This window comes from Mchenga conophoros, linkage group LG8 (genome assembly GCF_057382185.1).
Source record: "Mchenga conophoros isolate Kocher_MC1m ecotype Shallow Benthic linkage group LG8, M_conophoros_male_GT1.1, whole genome shotgun sequence".
NCBI lineage: Eukaryota > Metazoa > Chordata > Actinopteri > Cichliformes > Cichlidae > Mchenga > Mchenga conophoros.
Genome location: NC_140533.1, coordinates 18,256,514 through 18,279,497, shown reverse-complemented (window position 1 = coordinate 18,279,497; position 22,984 = coordinate 18,256,514). Strand labels below are relative to the sequence as shown.

Sequence of the window (22,984 nt, the reverse complement as noted above, 5' to 3'; positions counted from 1 at the left end):
CAAACAGCATCAGAGAAGAGCAAACCCATCATCCTGACTGATCGGATGAATGGCACTGTGTTTACAACAAGCTGCAACTTCACTATGCATGTGAAGAAAACTTTCGAGGAGAACTGAGGAGACTGTTGGAGTTTGACATTTGCCACCTGTGGAGTAAAATGGCAAGAAGAGACAGTGGAACACAGGACAAAGCTGAAGGAGAACTGCCGGCTGGGGACTGTTGCAAGTGGGAGAGGACAACAGAGTGAGAGTAAGTGGAAACACAGAGGAATGCTGTTATTAAATGTGGGAAATCAAAATTTGGGTTAGCAAATCTGGGGAAAAGAAAACTGACTGCTTAAGTTGGAAAATTGTGAAGGAGTCTGAAACAAATAGAAACATACAAAATCACACAAACAAGCAGAACATGAATTAACTTTACTAACAATTCCAAACACAAAATGACTCATGAAGACTCATAGCACATTAGTTAAGAAATGATCAAATAATAGCAGAGAAGTGTGTAGGAAAGGCAGCTTTAAGAACATGCTCTGCTGGATATGCAGCTCCACAGACATGCATTAGACCTGTCTAATTACACAAACCTGCAATGAAAATTAGTTTGTTATCTTTCATCAGTGTTAAAATAGTGTCAATTTAGCAGACACTTGTTATCAAATACTGAATTTATCCTAAAAAAATTGACTCTCCAAGTTGCAGGACAACAATTTAACCTTTGTGGGGGAAAAAAAAAAATCCTGGTTTGATAAATCAGTGATCAGGCAATAAATTTAGTGTTAAAATGGTAAATTGGGAGAAGCTTCCTGCTTGATTGATGCAGCAAGTAATTTACTGTATGAGGGAAATTGTCTTTTGTGATACTATTTTGAACATGCTTTCCTGTTGTCCTGTCAACTTAGTGGGTTAATGGCTGATATGCAAATTAGTTGATCGGTTTTAGATTAATGAAAGGTGACTGAATTCTAGCACGAGTGAATGAGATGTGTTTGAGTGGAAACTCTAAAACACTGAGTTTCCTGCTTTGATGTGCGAGTGAATTCTGTATCTAGATATACAACTCTGAATACGTCAGAACAAACGTCTTTTGTGAAGTGCATGACAGCATGTCACATGTTTTATGATGAAGGGAAAAAGGAAAATTGAATAAAATAGATCTGTGGCCTAAATGAGTGAAGAGCACAGACCTGGTGATTAAACTCATAAGTTAATAAGACATTAGACTGTTGTGTGTTGTGCAGCTGATGGTTGGTTTGGAGTGAATCTAGCTGATGATTCTTCTCCTGTTGTGAAGTTGATGAGGAGCTTGTGTCATGACTTAACAAGGCCTTTTTATTTGATACTTTCACAGTGCACTGAAAGTTTGGTTTGATAATTTGTTATTTTTCATTTTTTATCTTTTGAACAGGCACTGATTTTGTTTGTTTATTTCTTTTCTTTAAGCAGATCTGCACGTCGGGAATTGAAAGTGCTATACGACCGATCGAGAAAGCCACTTATTTGGGACAATTATGTCCCAGCCTAAAAAAAAGGATTCAGCGAGCATTACAGTTCTTCATGTGGTTTGCTCACATGATTTATACCAGGACACCTGGTTGATGTTTTTCCTACTACAGGATTTTTGGGTTTATGTGTGAGGAAAACTGTGTTTACAGGTTATGAGTGGTGATGCTGTTACACTGTGTTTTGGGAAAATGTGACGTTACTTTGATGGTTGATTTTATGGTGTTTTTATGGCACCTCTGGAACCTGTTGACCTGTGTCTGACCTCCATCTGACCACAGTCAATGTGTATTGCTAATGTTTGTTTCTTTGAGAATGCTGTGGAAGATTCAGCTGAAACGGACAAGTGACATGAGTAAAACAAATAAGAGATTACGGTATTTATGGAATAGTTTATTATGGGCTCTTTGCTGGCCACTTTGAGCCCATAATAATAATATGTGAGTGGAGTGACTTTGCTTAAGAGAAGTCACCGATTACATTAATGTTAACTGAGCACATGGGATGATCCATGTTTGAGGCGAATTATGGTAATAATAGTGATTTAATGATTTGAGAAAACCTGCACATGACACTTGTCTTGCCCGTGCTGAATGCTTATTACTCTTTTGATATAATTGTTTATACGTGTGAAGTTTGATTTTATTTCCAGATCTTGTGTATGCAGGCTCCTGGTGGAGCCAGTTTTTAAGACAGGGATCCAGGTTTGGTGAGTTGACGCATGAGAGTGTCCATGCGTCAAGAGGTGGGGTCCAGAATTAACATTAAACAATGTTTACTATTATTGTTGCAGTGATTTGTGTGATTAGCCGTTTATTTACAAGTATTAAACCTATGCAAGTGGTGCATCCATGTTCAGATGAGGCTTTGATGGCCTATAAGTGAAGTTCACTGAACTAAAGAATGTGGTTTGATGATTGTTGACATGCTCTCCAAATAGAAGTTTTTCTGAAATACAGGTGCAGCAGTGAGAAGCAAGAAACATTCCAGGCATAGCCCAGGCAGTGGTTGAGGTCAAAGGTCAAGCTGGTTGGGGCCCATCATGAGATCAGACCTTGGAGCCACTGCAAAGAGGTCGAGGTCCCAGGAAACCCCAGCACCCCCAAGACAGCACAATAGAGAAATCTCACACTTGGTTGTTTCAGTGGTGAGGGGGGAGTGCTGATTGAGCCCCCGTAGGGTAAGCTCGCACTTCAACCTCCAGCCTCTGATCAACTCTAAGGCAACCAAGTGCGAGGCGTGACGGCTGAATCAGCTGAACCAGGAGGAAGGCGGAGAAGCTGAGTGTTTTGAGACAGATCCAGCAGGCCCAAAATCAGGACTATGCGTGACGAAAAGGAGTGCCTGAGAGGATCGTCCACAAGATGGGAGCTGAGGCCAGGAGAGAGGCTTCAGGAGGATCAGAGATCATCTTCAGCACAGCAGACATGACACAGAGAGCTGTGCTACTGAGCTTCCAGGAGATTTTAAATAAAATGAAAGATTCAATATTGACGCTGAGGAAGACAACTAAGGTGTATGACGTGCTCTGCCTTAAACCTTCAGCAGCGTTGGAACATGAAAACTCGAGGGATGAGGAGCGTGCTAAGCTCCATCGACAGCGCAGAAGGAGTTCGAGGATGACATCATGATTCTGTGAAAGCACAGGAACCAGAAGCTATGGTGGTGATGACAGCAGTTTCCTATGAACATCACCTAATGCGGTGCCACTATACTGTACATACGATGACACTCTGAAGGCTGCTGGGATCATAACAGCAGTAAGACAACTGAACCCTGCACCGTTTTCACAGAGGTGTTTCTCTGCAGAGCGTGGACAATGAAGGAGTCATAAATATCCCCCTCACAGGACGAAGGCCTGAAGTGAGGTAATGGGAGGCCATAAAACTAGAGTGCTGAGAGGTCTGCAGCTCTGGAAATAGCTGAGACCCATGTTGACAAACAACAAAACCAACTGGTATGTTTGAATGTTTATTCTACATACATTTGGACTCTGGTCCTATGGACAATGATGGAAACATCTGGAAGAGACATTCATGACGCCCTGCAGAGCTCAAACCACCCTGCAGAGAGACATGTGATTTGCACACCCGCAGGAAGCACCACCAAGCTGAGATGTTTTTGAAAATGTTACTTTCTTATTTTCACTATTAAATTAACAATTTCTTTGTTTGCTTGTAGGATGCAGTTTGCCATGAGATGAGATCAATGAGGAATGAGATAACTGCTAATACATTTGTTAAACTGTGTATTTTTTCAGTAATTTAGGGTGATTTGACATATGCTGAATATGTCGATCTCAAATCTCCCGTTTTTAAGTAAGATCATTGAAAAAGCAGTTTCTCAACAGCTCAGTTACTTCTTAAAACAGAATAATTGCTACGATGCCTTCCAGTCAGGTTTTAGACAGAACCACAGCACTGAAACCGCTCTGACCAAAGTGTTTAATGACATATGTCTGAATACAGACAGTGGAAAAATGTCAGTCCTAGTTTTACTGGATCTCAGTGCAGCATTTGATACAGTTGACCACAACATATTACTCAAACGACTGGAGAACTGGACAGGTCTTTCAGGAACTGTACTAAACTGGTTCAAAACATACTTAGAAAACAGGAAATACTTTGTATCAATAGGTGTTAGATTTGTATTGTTGATTGTCATTTATGCTTAGAAATATTTACTCATATATGCTTAGAAGTGTATATAATCATTGGTGGATTGAAAGGATGTTTCATCCTAAAGTAACAGCTCTGTGTGTTAGGGAGTGCATCCGTTCTTCTAGAGTGTCCTTGGTATAAATCACATACTCCCTAGGAGAGTTTCTCTTTTCTTGTTGATTTATGGTATAGCAAGCACACGTATATCTGTTTAAGTATAAGAGCCTTTTGTTAGATGGACTTAGACGTCCTGGCACTAGCCTTGGGGAGTCTTCACAGGGTCACATCTTGACCTCACACAGATTTCTCACACACACACACACACACACACACACACACACACACACACACACACACACACACACAGGCAAGGTACTCTTTGTGTGTATGTAGACGTCATATGTTAATGAACCTATGCATATTCATGTAACCACAATAAAAGGAGTGCTATGGGGAGCCTGGCTGAGAGTCTCTGACGGAGGTCAAGTGGTGGGATGACACTTGGCTCCAGCCAGACACCTCCCTCATGCATGAGTAAACCAGCCTGCTTGTGTCTTGCTTTGCAGTGTAATTATATTGTCTTCAACGTTCCAGCGGATAGGTACAAGCTACAAACCTATCAATAGGTAACTTCACATCTGAGCAGACAAGTATCACATGTGGAGTTCCCCAAGGTTCCATCTTGGGACCCCTTCTGTTTAACATCTACATGCTCCCACTGGCACAGATTATAAACAACAACAAAATAAACTATCACAGCTATGCAGATGACACACAAATATATATCACAATGTCACCAGGAGACCGAGGCCCTGTACAGGCTCTTGGTAAATGCATTGAGGAAATCAATGACTGGTTGTGCCACAATTTTCTCCAGCTAAACAAAAACAAAACTGAGGTAATAGTCTTTGGCGCCAAAGAAAAACAATTACAGGTCACCAGAGAACTTCAATCTATACATCTAAAAACCACAAACCAGGCGAGAAATTTGGGTGTAGTGATGGATGCAGACCTAAACTTAGAAAAACACATTAAGACAATAACAAAGTCAGCTTACTATCACCTCAAGAATATATCAAGGATAAAAGATCTGATGTCTCAACAGGACCTGGAAAAACTAGTCCATGCATTCATCTTTAGTAGGCTTGATTACTGTAACAGCATCTTTACAGGTCTACCTAAAAAATCAGTCAGACAACTACAGCTCATTCAGAACTCTGCTGCTCGAGTCCTCACTAAGACCAAAAAAGTGGACCACATCAGTCCAGCTCTGAGGTCCTTACACTGGCTGCCTGTCCGTCAGAGGATAGACTTTAAAGTTCTGATGCTGGCCTATAAAGCTCTGAATGGTTTAGGACCAAAATACATCAATGACCTCCTGACCCAGTATGAACCTTCCAGATCCCTCAGGTCATCTGGATCCGGTCTTTTATCAGTTCCCAGAGTCAGAACCAGACACGGAGAAGCTGCATTCAGCTTTTATGCTCCTTATATCTGGAACAAACTCCCAGAAAGCCTCAGATCAGCTGAAACACTCAGTTTATTTAAATCCAGGTTGAAGACTCACCTGTTCTCAGCTGCATTTGAATAAAGCACCAAACCCACACTTTAAGCTTAAATTTCAAAACTTACATTTACTACTGATTTTATCTACTGTTCTGATTTTATCTGTTTTGATTTTATATACTGTTGTTTGTTTGTTTGTTTGTTAATTAGTTAGTTTATTTGCTTGTTTTAATCAATTTTAAATCATGCTTTTTATTTGTTCTTGTTTCTAATGTCTCTGTAAAGCACTTTGAATCACCTTGTTGTTGAATTGTGCTATACAAATAAACTTGCCTTGCCTTGCCTTACATGACCAATTATGCAAATTAGGCAATGACGTCATCTAGCGACTTTGTCCTCCAGCTTCACTGTTTATATTATGCTAACATAGCTGTGTCGCTAGCGGTCACGTAGCGCATCATTACATAGCAGCTAGCCAAACTTCAGTAACACTACAAACTTCACTGCTGTTTACTTTCCTGTCTTCATTTATTTGGGAAGTAATAGCAAAGCTGTACGTCTTAATTTGTTTCAGAAATCCCTCAGGCAGAACATGCTATATTATGTTTAGGTGGAAACTAGCGAGCTAACTTGCTGCTAACTTCTAACTGTTAAATTTCGTAAATTCTGTTTTCATGGATGCCTGGATATTAAATGTAATTGTTACATCTGGTAGAGCAACCACACTGATCATTTTATTACAGATGAAAGAATTTAGACAGTTTTTCAACTCTCGGTAATGCTGCAGTGAAGAAAATATTATATCGCGATATATATTGTTACCGCACATGCTTCAAAGTATACCATGATATGGATTTTAGGTAGGGTTGCCAACCGTCCCTTAAAATACGGAATCGTCCCGTATTTCGAAACAAAAGTACACGTCCCATATTGAGCTAATAAGGGACGCACTTTGTCCCGTAATACAGTGAGAATCAAAAGTAGTCTATAAATGTTAATGGAATTAACGCTTTGTTTGAAAACATAATTCCCAGCCCCTCTCCTGCTTTGTGACCAATGAGCTGACAGCACACTTATGACAATTCGAGTATGACAATTCAGATTATCTCATTGGTCGAGGAAAGGTCGCTTACAGAGAAAATACCGGAAGACAACAGATGACCACAACAACAAGCATGGCCAACAGGGAAACAAACGCCGACACTGCGGTGCAAGTCTCGGATGACAGTACACTTAAAGCTGGGCAGACACTGTGCGATTTTCAAACTGCACGATTGACTCGCAGGGGTTAGAAGTTCGTATGTCACGATGTACTCTCACACTATACCGCCCGATGCTCTGATGCGACCTGAGTGCTCACACTGTGCCTCCATAACATGAAGGTTATAACAGAAAATCTGTCGCTCGCTCTCTCTGTCTTTCACTCACACAGACACGCACACCACCACCATCAACTTTGCTAAATTGCTAATGAAAAACATTGATCAGGCAGCTGTGATTGAGCAGCAATGTAAATCCAACTGTTTTCACGGTTGTTGTGGTCGTGATAATTTTGTGATGCCACATCGAAAAGGCTCGGATGAGCTTTCCAAAGTTCTACAAGTTGTGCCTCCATGGCTTGTGTCCAGATCACACGCTGCACAGCCGTGCTGCTCCGTCTTTTTCACCGACGTTTACGTGTTTGCGCGTGAGCAGTGTGAGCGGCTGCGGTGACACCCTCACGAGCGATTGATGATCGGGAGCTGGTCGTGAGGTGTTAATCGCTTCTCGTTACCCCACGTATACTACACGACGCACGATGAAGGCCAAAATCGGTCTGATCACCAAATCGGTCGCACGACTCAGAAATCGTCTCAAAATTGGCCAAAAATCGCACAGTGTGAGCCCAGCATTAGAGCAGCAATGTTTGTTCGCTCAGAGAAAGAAAAATAGGCTGCAAAAGCACAGGGAGGAATGGGAAAAGGAAAACACCTGGCTGGAAAAAGTTAATATGGGCATGTGCAGTGAATATCAGCGCTATGTGGCCAGAAGTGTGATAATATAACTTATTTTGAATGTGTGAATGTGTGTGTGAATGGGTGGATGACTGGATATGTAAAGCGCTTTGGGGTCCCTAGGGACTAGTAAAGCGCTATATAAATACAGGCCATTTACCATATTTTGTGTAATAAACAACTGCAAGGATAGATGATTACAACAAATAGATCACTAATACATAAAAGTAATACATAGATGAATAATGATGGTGAGTTAAGATGCGTAATCATGGGAACAAGCGGGTTTACAAACAGGAGCAGCTGATTAGCATTAGAAAAGCTGAAATAATACCTCAACTGAAGCCAATTGTACTAAATGCACTATATGTGCACAGTTACAAGAATATTTTTCTTTCTATTGTTTTCTATTAATTTATATAATTTTAAGTTAAGCAGGACAGAGTTCTTTTAAAGAAAGATTTACTTATATTCTCAAAAGTTAAGCATGACAGGCTTCTGTTTAAGAAAGAGACCTGTTTTACTGTGTTAATGTTTTCATTTTGAGCTAAAAATAAATGGCTAAAGGATCATTTGTTTCCCATGTGTTCATATCACAAAGAATATGCATCTGCTTAAATCAACTTCAAGTCAAATGGTTAAAAAAATAATTTCACACACAAAAAAAGAGCTACCACACTGGGAAGGGTGAAGACAACTGGGTTGCCCGGCCCTGGCCACGAGGTGTCCCTTATTTATTTTTCAGGGAGTTGGCAACCCTAATTTTAGGCCATATCGCCCAGCCCTACCTCCAAGACATCACTTTGACCGTAAATCTGAAACTGCAAAGACCGCACACACATTCTGTAAAGGATGCCTTCATCTGCCTCATTTGCAAATGTTACAGCAAGTTCAAAAGTTTGTTTTTAGTTAAATTTCTTAGTTTACAGTTGAAGTAACTAATATATTTTTCTTCTTCTTTTATTTTTTTCAACCTTCTAGCTCTTATGGAGAAGCCCAGTTTTCCACATGTTGCAAGTCTCTAGTCGGATGCTGATGTTGGATGTGTGGAGCAGTGTGGCTGTTAACTGCAGATCATGGTTTTAAATGCAGAGAAGAATTTGATTGTAAGGTACACGAGGTTAAGGGTCTCCATGCTGTTCTGACTCTCTTTGAAGAGACATAATGTGTAACTCATGTAAAATTGTTTGAAAAGGAAAAGGCAAATGTGTTACTAGAAAGCTACAGAGGCTGCAAAGGTTGAATTTCATATCACCACCACAGCACTTGGTTTGATTGGTTTGGTTATCCTACAGAGAAAGAGGAACTTGAAGATATTTGTAGCTTATTTTAGGTTTTAGAAATGTGCTAGATAGGATGTAGAAGTATAGTAGAGACACTGACACTGCCCTGGATGTAATATAGGCCTAAACGTGACATAAACTTAGGAGTAAACTTGTAAGAGACCCTCCCCACCTTGAGCTGTGAAAACAGGACAAAGAGAAGCTAAAGCTGAGTGGAAATTCCCCAGGGGATACCTGGGTGGGGATCTAAATGTTTGTAACTGGATAACTTTGGCTTGAAAGGGAGATGGACTTTTATGACCCACAGGAAGTCACGTACACACAGGTACATAAACATATATACACATGCACTTACACACAGGTACGCAGGCACTCGCGTGCTCGCACGCACACAAACATACAAACACAGTGTTTAGTTTTATGGCACATCGTATAGAATGGGGGTCACTTCTATAAAACTGTGTGTAACAGACAACGAAGTTGAGATCTGCAGAGTAATTCTGGGGTTCCTGTACATCTCCCTTTCCATAAGCTGTATTAATAAGTGTGGATGAATAAAAGTGTTGTGAATTGACTACTGAGTCCCGGTGTTGTCTCTGGAGGCCTGAGGAATCCAAGAACCAGGGTGAAACTGTTCAGAGGTAACAACCTGCAACCTCTGAGGCTTTTTAAGAACACATTTGCTTGTTCTAATTGATGTGTGGTTTTCTGTGTAATGATGTCATCTTGTTTTCTTTGTTGTCCTGAGGTTTTAATCCTGTTTGATGTTTATTACGAGGTTTGGAGCAGTAGCTTCTAACTGCAATTTAACACTTCATTATAGAATTATTAAAATAAATTGTTGCATTGTTTCCCAGATATCTGGTGAACTTGGGTGTTTACACAAAAGCTGAATTCTTTACAAAGGACCTGTTACAAAGAATTAGAGAATTGCAAATTGTCTCTGTTTATTGCAAGAAATCAAATCAAACAAAATATTGTAACTGTTCTAAATAGAAGCAGCTTATAGTAAATGGCTATAGTAAATGGCTTTTTGTATTTCTTAAAAATAATTATACTTCTTTATTGAACGCCACCATAAGAAGTCACACACAATTTCTGGTGATGTCAATAAGAAATATAACTGCATCTTTAAATGTTCCATAATTATGATGAACCACATTTTTGGTACAGTGACCACAAATCAAAATGAGACACAAACAGTTTCAGTCCACTGTTTGGCTTCTTCAGAGGGGAAAGGCCCCAAACCAAAAATTGCAGTCTCTTTGCAGGTGATCCCACCTCTTGTTGATAGAAATCAGCTGCAGCAGCACCAGTGGGCAGAAGAACCTTAGGAATTTTTACAGGCACCCCCTTTAGTCAGTTCATTTGGTATTCCATTTCCTGCAGGACACGAACGATTGTTTAAAGGGGCTACAACTGCATGAGTTAAAATTTACTTACAATTTACTAAATCTAAAAAAAATTTCACTGGTGGTTTTGTTTTATTCACCAAAAATAAGATAACATGCCAAAGACCACCGTGTAAAAAAACTGTAGAAATGTAGAAATCACATGTCCTAACTAGTTAATCTTTGAGTATTTGCTACCTCGCTTTCGACGGTCTCATCAATAAAATATGAATCATAGAAAAGACATGATAGATGAAATAATATGATATTAAGAACAAAATGTATTGTCCCTTGATAATCCTATTTAATCTGATCAGCATTTAGCATTTGTCAAGGAAGTTGCTGATGAATGTAAACCTTGAGTAAAAGGACCTCTAGTGGTCAATCCCTGTACAGGTAAACGCTGCATTTGTGTTAATGACCAGTAAGAGCTTTAAATTTGTTTTTAAAACCAGAGCGACCCATAAAAATAGATCCAAGACTTAAAAATAAAGTATAAAATAAACTAATCAGGAAAAAAAGGAGAAGACTAAAACACTGGCTTCCAATCACCAATATCACTTAAGTGCGCACAGTGCCACGGCCACTCAGCACAGTCACATTTGAAACAACAATAATCTGTTAAAAGCTACATAAATTATAACCCACTAAGTTTTAGCACTTACCCTGGTATAGAAAATGAAACAAACACACACCATTATTTATTGATTTATTTTTTTTATTAAGTAATGTTTTTTCAGTTGAAGCCATTTAAAGTCTATTTAATAATGCTGTGTTAGAACAGGCACTTTAAAGCTCTTTGTACTGTAAGCTTAAAACCCCACAGTATTAGAGAGAAAACCCCAGCAATCAAACGATCCCCTATGAGCAAGCACTAAGGCGACGGTGGGAAGGAAAAACTCCCTTTTAATAGGAAGAAATCTTCAGCAGAACCAGACTCAGGGAGGGGCAGCCTTCTGCTGTGACTGGCTGGGGGCATAATTGTGATGTAATTTTATGCTAAGGATACTGAATTTCATGTTTGTTTGTTAGAATTAGTGAATTAACATGATGACTATTATAAGTAAAACTAAAAGTGCAAGTGCACCAATTACTGAAGTCATCCAAGAAATTATATCTAACCATCTTCTGATTGTAGGAATCAGGCCTGAATTAGCTCCATGGGGAAACCTACGTTGAATAATTGCTGAAAAATGATTGAACAATGAGGTAAATGGTGCTCCACAAATATTAAGGATGTGCCTGGTGACAAAAATGACTCCTTGGTAGAGCAGGGCGATATGGCCAAAAATATTTATCACGATATATATTTGAAAATTTGCGATAACGATATAACCGACGATATAATTGATGTGAGACAAAATACAACTCCACAACATTACTAGCGCAAAAAGACAACCTTCCATTTATTTTCACTTAAACAAGAAGCTGGTTTTTATGTACATTAAAGCTTTATAAAAATGTAACAGTGCAAATGCAAATTCCTTGCTGAAAGTTTAACCAAAAGGCATTTCCAGTAGAAATGGGCTGACATATCCTGAGCATAACCATGTATAATATCCACTGAAGTTAAAAAGAGGTGCTTTGCAACATTAAACTGCAGTGTGCAGTACGCATTTTTCGGACCATAAGGTGCACCGGATTATAAGGCACATTAAGCGAAACAAAGCAGTCAGATAAATCAAACTTTATTAAACTCATTCTTCTTGCTTCCTCCACTTCTGTACCATTGATTCATTAATGTTGAATTCTCTGGCAGCTGCTCTATTCCCATGTTGTTGCAGTATACTAATGACTAACCTTGTATTGTGGATGGATTATCTCAGTTGTTCTCCTGACTGAAGTTTGGTCCGTTTACAGCATCCTGCCATGCGATTGCATTTGTCTCTAACCATGAAGAACCTTCACGTTAACTTTTATAAGTGGAAAAGTGTTAGTGTTCGTCCTCCAGCTTCACTGTTTATGTTATGCTAACATAGCTGTGTCGCTAGCGATCACGTAGCACCTCATTATATACCAGCTAGCCAAACTTCAGTAACCCTACAAACGTCACTGCTGTTTAGTTTCCTGTCTTCATTTATGTTGGACGTGATAGCAGAGCTGTACGTTTGAATTTTTTCAGAAATCTCTTAGTCAGAACATGCAATATCATGCTTAGGTAACTAGCGAAACTAGCGAGCTAACTTCCGCTAGCTTCCTGCTAACTTCTAACTCCGTTAAATGTAATACATTTTGTTTTCATGGATGCCTGGAAGTTAAACTTCATAGTTACACCTGGTAAAGCAGCAATGCTGATCGTTTTATTAAAGATGAAAGAATTTAGACAGTTTTTAACTCTTAGTGATGCTGCAGTGTTGTTTGACCTGAAGTATACGGAGTTTAGGACCCAGATTACTCCCAGATTTAAGAGCATCTTAGAACGGCCGCTTGCATGTTCTGCAAAAAAATGTGCTTTGTTGTGTATCTGACGGACAAACACCAAACCAGTTCCACATCACGGAAGTTGCACCATTTTTACAAACCAATTCTGGTTCATCTGTTTCACTCAACAATCGGCCATGTGCGTATGAAAACAAAGGCACTGCGCATGCGCGTTTTACTCATATTCTATCGCGATATTTCATTTTCCTATCGTTGCCTAACATTATACCGGTATTACCGTGAACGGTATAATATGGCCCAGCCCTACTCCTTGGCCCGCAAGCACAACTGGAGCTGTAATAAGGGAATTAAAACCTGGAAGATTTCTGTGAAATCTAGAAACAGCAGAGTCTCTGCCCTCTCTTTGAAGAGTTCCTTGGACAATATTTGGTTCATTCTCTTCAGATCTGTTATCTGAAGCCGCAGGGAGACCAACATTGAATAAATCAATGCTGTAACTCTCACTGGTGGGAGAATCTTCATGTCCAAAGTTGTTTATAGAAACAGTGGTTTTAGGAACCTTAGCTGTTTCAGAGGTCTCACTAGTGGGTGTGGTAACTGAGGTAAATGGTGCTCGACCAATATTAAGCAGGTGCCTAGAGATAAAAGCTTCTCTAAGGCCCACAGGCACATCTGGAACTCTACAAGAGGAATAGAGATTTGGAATAATTGAGGTAAATGGTGCTCGACCAATATTAAGGAGGTGCCTGGTGATGAAATCTTCTCTAAGGCCCACAGGCACATCTGGAACTCTACAAGAGGAATAGAGATTTGGAGCATTTGTTTGAAGTCTGGAAGAAATGGTTTCTTCTTCCTTTGTTTGAAGACTGCCTGGGACAACATTTTGTTCATTATCTTCGGGTCCGTTATCTGAAGGTTCAGGAAGAATGGCATTTAATAAATCAGTGTTGTAACTCTCGCTGGCTGAAGACTTTTCATCTTCAGCGTTGTTCATATTAACACTGGTTGTAGGAATCTTAGTTGTTTCACTGGAGGGTGACTGACTGTTCGTATTCAAAGTTGTTTACAGAAACACTCGGTGAAGGAACCTCAGTTGTTTCAGAGGTGGGTGACTTTTCCGTTTCACTAGTGGGTGAGGTAAATGGAGCTCGACCAATATTAAAAATGTGCCTGGTGACAAAAATGACTCCTCGCCCAACCGACTCAACTGGAGCTGTAATAATGGAAGACAGAGCTGAAAGATTTGTTTGAACTCTGGAAAAAAAGTTTCTTTCTCCTCTCTTTGAAAACTTCCTTGGTCAGCGTTTTGTTCATTCTCTTCAGATTTGTTCATATCTGAAGGTTTGGGGAGGACGCCATTGAATAAATCAGTGCTGTAATTCTCACTGGTGGGAGACTCTTCATGTTCAAAGTTGTTTATACTGGTTTTAGGAGCCTCATCTATTTCAGAGGTGGTTGCCTGTTCATTTTCATAGGCGTTTACAGAAACACTGGTTTTAGGAACCTCAGACTGTTCATCTCTAGAAATAGATATCGGTAAGAAGAACCCATCAGACTCTAAATAATATCTGTCAAGCTCCTCAAAGCCATCTCTGTCTGAAGAATTTTTATGACTGAACACTGAGCGCCACATATTTGCAGACGACTATCGATTCAGCGTTAAAACACTAGGTGCAGTAAAGTAGAGTGCCTTACCTTGGGGGTATTTATGAGCTCGCGTTCTAAGATGAGTATTTATGAGCTCGCGTTGTAATGTGATGTCACGGCACACGTGCCGTGACGTCACAGTACACTTACTCTTTGAAATTCATTCGGTCACAAAACGTTTTGAACCTCCACCTCCCTGAACGTTAGTATCAACCATTAAGCTAACCTTAATATTAACCTGCTGTTATCGAGGAATTGCGACCCAGACAGGAAAAAACCCGGGGTGCATCCGCCCTTCGGATACGGCCCTGCTGTCTCACCGGCGGGCACCAGTGGGCCTGCGACGATTAACAAACAACACACTCTCCTTTTGTTATTATTTACTTTTTGTTTTCAAGTTTTACGGCTTGCTCTCACATAGAAAGCTCCTGACTGAACAGCAGCGCTTGTCTAAAGAACAATGCTGTTAACGTGGAGTGAAATTATACTGGTCGAAGGTATTAAAGGGAACTTCTTGGTGTTTTTATTTACAAATGTTAGATTGTGGGAAGCCGAGTTAGCTTAAAGCACATTGACTATTAGGATATTAGCTAAATAAATAACGGTGGCTTGTATTTTTTGTATATATTTATATGGTGCTGTAACCAGTGAGTGTGCCAAAGCACTCACAGGCGGCGGTCCTTACGCAGCAGTTGCCCCCAGCTGCTGTCAGAGCAGGAGATGTTTACACCTACGCGTCCAAACTGCAAATTAATTGCGCATGAGCGAAGCCGCTGCTCCTGCACTGACTATAACGCAGGTCGGGAGAAGCGGTAGTTGTACATTGCTTTGTTTAAAATGAATCAATGCACTAAAATACACCATTCCAATCATCTGTTCAACCTGAGCCTGTCGCTGGGGAAAGTTCCACAGCTGTGGAAGACCTCCTGTGTGGTACTGGTACCAAAGACCTCCCATCCCAAGGACCTCAGCAGCTTCAGGTAGGTAGCCCTGACATCACATCTGATGAAGACCCTCCAGAGGCTGCTTCTAAGCCATCTGCACCCCCTGGTGAGGTCTTCATTGGATCCGCTGCAGTTTGCTTACCAGCCTGGCATTGGGGTGGAGGACGCCATCATCTACCTCCTGCACCGAGCTCTGACTTACCTGGAGAAGTCAGTCCTCTACTCCCTCGACTGCAGACGGTTCCAACACCATCATTAAGTTTGCAGATGACACCACGGTGATTGGCCTCATCAGTGACAACGATGAGGCCGCCTACAGGGAGGAAGTGGATCGTCTGGCTGAGTGGTGCGACAGAAACAACCTGCTGCTTAACACCGAGAAGACCAAGGAGCTCATCGTGGACTACAGGAGGAATGCTGACCCACATCCACATTAAGGGGACAGCTTGGAGCGTGTGAGCAGCTTCAAGTTCCTGGGAGTCCACATCTCCGAGGATCTCACCTGGACGACCAACTGCTCCAAGCTGGTCAAGAAGGCTCACCAGTGCCTCTTCTTCTTGAGGACTCTGAGGAAGAACCACCTGTCATCAGACATCCTGGTGAACTTCTATCGAGCATCCTGACCAACTGTATAACAGTCTGGTACGGGAACTGCTCTGCCTCGGACCAGAAGGCGTTGCAGACATCGCCGGAGCACCACTTCCTGCACTACAGCACCCCCGACACTAACTAAACCAGATTTCAAGTTCATAACGTATCAAAGCAGTTGCCATTTGGTGGCAACTCCTTTATTGAAGGAAGAAGGGACATGTCAGTCTTATGTTTAATGAGCAAGTAATGTCAGGAGTGGGATTTGAACTCATTGTGAGCTCATTGTGAAACCTAGCCCCAACCTATCATGTGATTTCCTGAGGTCAAATGGCCCAAGATGTGAGTGGGCGTTACGGCTTCTGGGAAGGTATCTCAACACTGGATTATAGATGTCAGACAGTTGGTGCCCTATGCCACCACCTCTGTTCAAAGATGGTCATTCACAGTGGACATAGATGTAACGGAGCAGTCTGTATCTGCAGTGAATTTGGCTGTGTGGAAAAATTGATTTCGCAAAACATTAGGACTCCGGTAGACGCATGAGAGAGAGGTACTTGAGGTCAATATCTTGCACAAGGATATTTGGCATGTAGATTAAAGCATCCCATCACCAACCTGGTAGGTGACCTGCACTACAGCACCCCCGACACTAACTAAATCAGATTTCAAGTTCATAACTTATCAAAGCAGTTGCCATTTGGTGGCAACTCCTTTATTGACAGAAGACATGACATATCATGTCAATCTTACGGTTAATGAGCAAAGAATGTCAGGAGTGGGATTTGAACCCACGCCTCTAGGAGAGACTGCGACCTGAACGCAGCGCCTTAGACCGCTCGGCCATCCTGACACATTTGCACTTGTTGATCCACATGACAGGCTAGCAGATCAAGACACCTTTACAACTGATCAGATTGGCAGACTATTACACCTCTTCTTTACCAACACATATTCAGCTGAGATTCAAGAAGTCACTTTGATGAGTGGTGAGACTTTTCTTCAACTATCTGATAAATGAACGTGACCAAGTTGCAGTACAGAAAGGAACTGACTTCTACTTCACATCTAAAGCACATTTGTGAGATTTGAGGTTTAGAGCTATGTATTTTTGCAGGCTGAGATCCAGTTGGTGAAGGAACTTGTAATGGATGTCTGTGAAGGTTCTGTCATCCAGGTCATTGTAGTCTAAGGAGCTTGGAAACTTCTTTAAACTTCTTTAAGTTGCTTGAAGACGTTTCACCTCTCATCCGAGAAATTTCTTCAGTTCTAGGGTCAAATGGTGGAGTGTCCCAGATTTAAGGCCTGTGGGAGTGTCTGCCCAAGAGGGACTATGGACCCTCTAATGATCCTCTCCCTAATGACACGAGCCAAAGTGTGAAAACGGGTGTAGGTCACAAGCAACCAAGGATTCGGGTGAGCTCATTGTGAAACCTAGCCCCAACCTATCATGTGATTTCCTGAGGTCAAATGGCCCAGGATGTGAGTGGGCGTTAAGGCTTCTGGGAAGGTATCTCAACACTGGATTATAGACGTCACACAGTTGGTGCCCTATGTCACCACCTCTGTTCAAAGATGGTCATTCACAGTGGACATAGATGTAACGGAGCAGTCTGTATCTGCAGTGAATTTGGCTGTGTGGAACAATTGATTTTGCAAAACATTCGGACTCCGGTAGACGCATGAGAGAGGTACTTGAGGTCAGTATCTTGCACAAGGATATTTGGCATGTAGATTAAAGCATTCCCATCACCAACCTGGTAGGTGACCTGCACTACAGAAACCCTGACACTAACTAAATCAGATTTCAAGTTCATAACTTATCAAAGCAGTTGCCATTTGGTGGCAACTCCTTTATTGACAGAAGACATGACATATCATGTCAGTCTTACGGTTAATGAGCAAGGAATGTCAGGAGTGGGATTTGAACCCACGCCTCCAGGAGAGACTGCGACCTGAACGCAGCGCCTTAGACCGCTCGGCCATCCTGACACATTTGCACTTGTTGATACAGAATCCACATGACAGGCTAGCAGATCAAGACACCTTTACAACTGATCAGATTGGCAGACTATTACACCTCTTCTTTACCAACACATATTCAGCTGAGATTCAAGAAGTCACTTTGATGAGTGGTGAGACTTTTCTTCAACTATCTGATAAATGAACGTGACCAAGTTGCAGTACAGAAAGGAACTGACTTCTACTTCACATCTAAAGCACATTTGTGAGATTTGAGGTTTAGAGCTATGTATTTTTGCAGGCTGAGATCCAGTTGGTGAAGGAACTTGTAATGGATGTCTGTGAAGGTTCTGTCATCCAGGTCATTGTAGTCTAAGGAGCTTGGAAACTTCTTTAAACTTCTTTAAGTTGCTTGAAGACGTTTCACCTCTCATCCGAGAAATTTCTTCAGTTCTAGGGTCAAATGGTGGAGTGTCCCAGATTTAAGGCCTGTGGGAGTGTCTGCCCAAGAGGGACTATGGACCCTCTAATGATCCTCTCCCTAATGACACGAGCCAAAGTGTGAAAACGGGTGTAGGTCACAAGCAACCAAGGATTCGGGTGAGCTCATTGTGAAACCTAGCCCCAACCTATCATGTGATTTCCTGAGGTCAAATGGCCCAGGATGTGAGTGGGCGTTAAGGCTTCTGGGAAGGTATCTCAACACTGGATTATAGACGTCACACAGTTGGTGCCCTATGTCACCACCTCTGTTCAAAGATGGTCATTCACAGTGGACATAGATGTAACGGAGCAGTCTGTATCTGCAGTGAATTTGGCTGTGTGGAACAATTGATTTTGCAAAACATTCGGACTCCGGTAGACGCATGAGAGAGGTACTTGAGGTCAGTATCTTGCACAAGGATATTTGACATGTAGATTAAAGCATTCCCATCACCAACCTGGTAGGTGACCTGCACTACAGAAACCCTGACACTAACTAAACCAGATTTCAAGTTCATAACTTATCAAAGCAGTTGCCATTTGGTGGCAACTCCTTTATTGACAGAAGACATGACATGTCAGTCTTACGGTTAATGAGCAAGGAATGTCAGGAGTGGGATTTGAACCCACGCCTCCAGGAGAGACTGCGACCTGAACGCAGCGCCTTAGACCGCTCGGCCATCCTGACACATTTGCACTTGTTGATACAGAATCCACATGACAAGCTAGCAGATCAAGACACCTTTACAACTGATCAGATTGGCAGACTATTACACCTCTTCTTTACCAACACATATTCAGCTGAGATTCAAGAAGTCACTTTGATGAGTGGTGAGACTTTTCTTCAACTATCTGATAAATGAACGTGACCAAGTTGCAGTACAGAAAGGAACTGACTTCTACTTCACATCTAAAGCACATTTGTGAGATTTGAGGTTTAGAGCTATGTATTTTTGCAGGCTGAGATCCAGTTGGTGAAGGAACTTGTAATGGATGTCTGTGAAGGTTCTGTCATCCAGGTCATTGTAGTCTAAGGAGCTTGGAAACTTCTTTAAACTTCTTTAAGTTGCTTGAAGACGTTTCACCTCTCATCCGAGAAATTTCTTCAGTTCTAGGGTCAAATGGTGGAGTGTCCCAGATTTAAGGCCTGTGGGAGTGTCTGCCCAAGAGGGACTATGGACCCTCTAATGATCCTCTCCCTAATGACACGAGCCAAAGTGTGAAAACGGGTGTAGGTCACAAGCAACCAAGGATTCGGGTGAGCTCATTGTGAAACCTAGCCCCAACCTATCATGTGATTTCCTGAGGTCAAATGGCCCAGGATGTGAGTGGGCGTTAAGGCTTCTGGGAAGGTATCTCAACACTGGATTATAGATGTCAGACAGTTGGTGCCCTATGCCACCACCTCTGTTCAAAGATGGTCATTCACAGTGGACATAGATGTAACGGAGCAGTCTGTATCTGCAGTGAATTTGGCTGTGTGGAACAATTGATTTTGCAAAACATTCGAACTCGGGTAGACGCATGAGAGAGAGGTACTTGAGGTCAGTATCTTGCACAAGGATATTTGGCATGTAGATTAAAGCATCCCATCACCAACCTGGTAGGTGACCTGCACTACAGAAACCCTGACACTAACTAAATCAGATTTCAAGTTCATAACTTATCAAAGCAGTTGCCATTTGGTGGCAACTCCTTTATTGACAGAAGACATGACATATCATGTCAGTCTTACGGTTAATGAGCAAGGAATGTCAGGAGTGGGATTTGAACCCACGCCTCCAGGAGAGACTGCAACCTGAACGCAGCGCCTTAGACCGCTCGGCCATCCTGACACATTTGCACTTGTTGATACAGAATCCACATGACAGGCTAGCAGATCAAGACACCTTTACAACTGATCAGATTGGCAGACTATTACACCTCTTCTTTACCAACACATATTCAGCTGAGATTCAAGAAGTCACTTTGATGAGTGGTGAGACTTTTCTTCAACTATCTGATAAATGAACGTGACCAAGTTGCAGTACAGAAAGGAACTGACTTCTACTTCACATCTAAAGCACATTTGTGAGATTTGAGGTTTAGAGCTATGTATTTTTGCAGGCTGAGATCCAGTTGGTGAAGGAACTTGTAATGGATGTCTGTGAAGGTTCTGTCATCCAGGTCATTGTAGTCTAAGGAGCTTGGAAACTTCTTTAAACTTCTTTAAGTTGCTTGAAGACGTTTCACCTCTCATCCGAGAAATTTCTTCAGTTCTAGGGTCAAATGGTGGAGTGTCCCAGATTTAAGGCCTGTGGGAGTGTCTGCCCAAGAGGGACTATGGACCCTCTAATGATCCTCTCCCTAATGACACGAGCCAAAGTGTGAAAACGGGTGTAGGTCACAAGCAACCAAGGATTCGGGTGAGCTCATTGTGAAACCTAGCCCCAACCTATCATGTGATTTCCTGAGGTCAAATGGCCCAGGATGTGAGTGGGCGTTAAGGCTTCTGGGAAGGTATCTCAACACTGGATTATAGACGTCACACAGTTGGTGCCCTATGTCACCACCTCTGTTCAAAGATGGTCATTCACAGTGGACATAGATGTAACGGAGCAGTCTGTATCTGCAGTGAATTTGGCTGTGTGGAACAATTGATTTTGCAAAACATTCGGACTCCGGTAGACGCATGAGAGAGGTACTTGAGGTCAGTATCTTGCACAAGGATATTTGGCATGTAGATTAAAGCATTCCCATCACCAACCTGGTAGGTGACCTGCACTACAGAAACCCTGACACTAACTAAACCAGATTTCAAGTTCATAACTTATCAAAGCAGTTGCCATTTGGTGGCAACTCCTTTATTGACAGAAGACATGACATGTCAGTCTTACGGTTAATGAGCAAGGAATGTCAGGAGTGGGATTTGAACCCACGCCTCCAGGAGAGACTGCAACCTGAACGCAGCGCCTTAGACCGCTCGGCCATCCTGACACATTTGCACTTGTTGATACAGAATCCACATGACAGGCTAGCAGATCAAGACACCTTTACAACTGATCAGATTGGCAGACTATTACACCTCTTCTTTACCAACACATATTCAGCTGAGATTCAAGAAGTCACTTTGATGAGTGGTGAGACTTTTCTTCAACTATCTGATAAATGAATGTGACCAAGTTGCAGTACAGAAAGGAACTGACTTCTACTTCACATCTAAAGCACATTTGTGAGATTTGAGGTTTAGAGCTATGTATTTTTGCAGGCTGAGATCCAGTTGGTGAAGGAACTTGTAATGGATGTCTGTGAAGGTTCTGTCATCCAGGTCATTGTAGTCTAAGGAGCTTGGAAACTTCTTTAAACTTCTTTAAGTTGCTTGAAGACGTTTCACCTCTCATCCGAGAAATTTCTTCAGTTCTAGGGTCAAATGGTGGAGTGTCCCAGATTTAAGGCCTGTGGGAGTGTCTGCCCAAGAGGGACTATGGACCCTCTAATGATCCTCTCCCTAATGACACGAGCCAAAGTGTGAAAACGGGTGTAGGTCACAAGCAACCAAGGATTCGGGTGAGCTCATTGTGAAACCTAGCCCCAACCTATCATGTGATTTCCTGAGGTCAAATGGCCCAGGATGTGAGTGGGCGTTAAGGCTTCTGGGAAGGTATCTCAACACTGGATTATAGACGTCACACAGTTGGTGCCCTATGTCACCACCTCTGTTCAAAGATGGTCATTCACAGTGGACATAGATGTAACGGAGCAGTCTGTATCTGCAGTGAATTTGGCTGTGTGGAAAAATTGATTTTGCAAAACATTCGGACTCCGGTAGACGCATGAGAGAGAGGTACTTGAGGTCAGTATCTTGCACAAGGATATTTGGCATGTAGATTAAAGCATCCCATCACCAACCTGGTAGGTGACCTGCACTACAGCACCCCCGACACTAACTAAATCAGATTTCAAGTTCATAACTTATCAAAGCAGTTGCCATTTGGTGGCAACTCCTTTATTGACAGAAGACATGACATATCATGTCAATCTTACGGTTAATGAGCAAAGAATGTCAGGAGTGGGATTTGAACCCACGCCTCTAGGAGAGACTGCGACCTGAACGCAGCGCCTTAGACCGCTCGGCCATCCTGACACATTTGCACTTGTTGATACAGAATCCACATGACAGGCTAGCAGATCAAGACACCTTTACAACTGATCAGATTGGCAGACTATTACACCTCTTCTTTACCAACACATATTCAGCTGAGATTCAAGAAGTCACTTTGATGAGTGGTGAGACTTTTCTTCAACTATCTGATAAATGAACGTGACCAAGTTGCAGTACAGAAAGGAACTGACTTCTACTTCACATCTAAAGCACATTTGTGAGATTTGAGGTTTAGAGCTATGTATTTTTGCAGGCTGAGATCCAGTTGGTGAAGGAACTTGTAATGGATGTCTGTGAAGGTTCTGTCATCCAGGTCATTGTAGTCTAAGGAGCTTGGAAACTTCTTTAAACTTCTTTAAGTTGCTTGAAGACGTTTCACCTCTCATCCGAGAAATTTCTTCAGTTCTAGGGTCAAATGGTGGAGTGTCTCAGCTTTAAGGCCTGTGGGAGTGTCTGCCCAAGAGGGACTATGGACCCTCTAATGATCCTCTCCCTAATGACAC

The 22,984-nt window shown here is 41.9% G+C and overlaps 1 protein-coding gene and 6 non-coding genes across 7 annotated transcripts in view; 1 reads left to right on the top strand and 6 right to left on the bottom strand.

Annotated features, from left to right (window-relative positions):
• ghdc (GH3 domain containing) overlaps window positions 1-22,984 on the top strand; it is a 51,150-nt gene that overhangs the window by 10,919 nt on the left and 17,247 nt on the right. The gene's annotated exons all lie outside the window — the stretch shown is intronic.
• trnal-cag (transfer RNA leucine (anticodon CAG)) lies at window positions 16,666-16,748 on the bottom strand. Its single transcript has one exon. It is a non-coding gene; the product is annotated as a tRNA-Leu (tRNA).
• trnal-cag (transfer RNA leucine (anticodon CAG)) lies at window positions 17,805-17,887 on the bottom strand. The gene has a single exon. It is a non-coding gene; the product is annotated as a tRNA-Leu (tRNA).
• Window positions 18,946-19,028, bottom strand: trnal-cag (transfer RNA leucine (anticodon CAG)). Its single transcript has one exon. It is a non-coding gene; the product is annotated as a tRNA-Leu (tRNA).
• On the bottom strand, window positions 20,093-20,175 carry trnal-cag (transfer RNA leucine (anticodon CAG)). Its single transcript has one exon. It is a non-coding gene; the product is annotated as a tRNA-Leu (tRNA).
• trnal-cag (transfer RNA leucine (anticodon CAG)) lies at window positions 21,234-21,316 on the bottom strand. The gene has a single exon. It is a non-coding gene; the product is annotated as a tRNA-Leu (tRNA).
• Window positions 22,381-22,463, bottom strand: trnal-cag (transfer RNA leucine (anticodon CAG)). Its single transcript has one exon. It is a non-coding gene; the product is annotated as a tRNA-Leu (tRNA).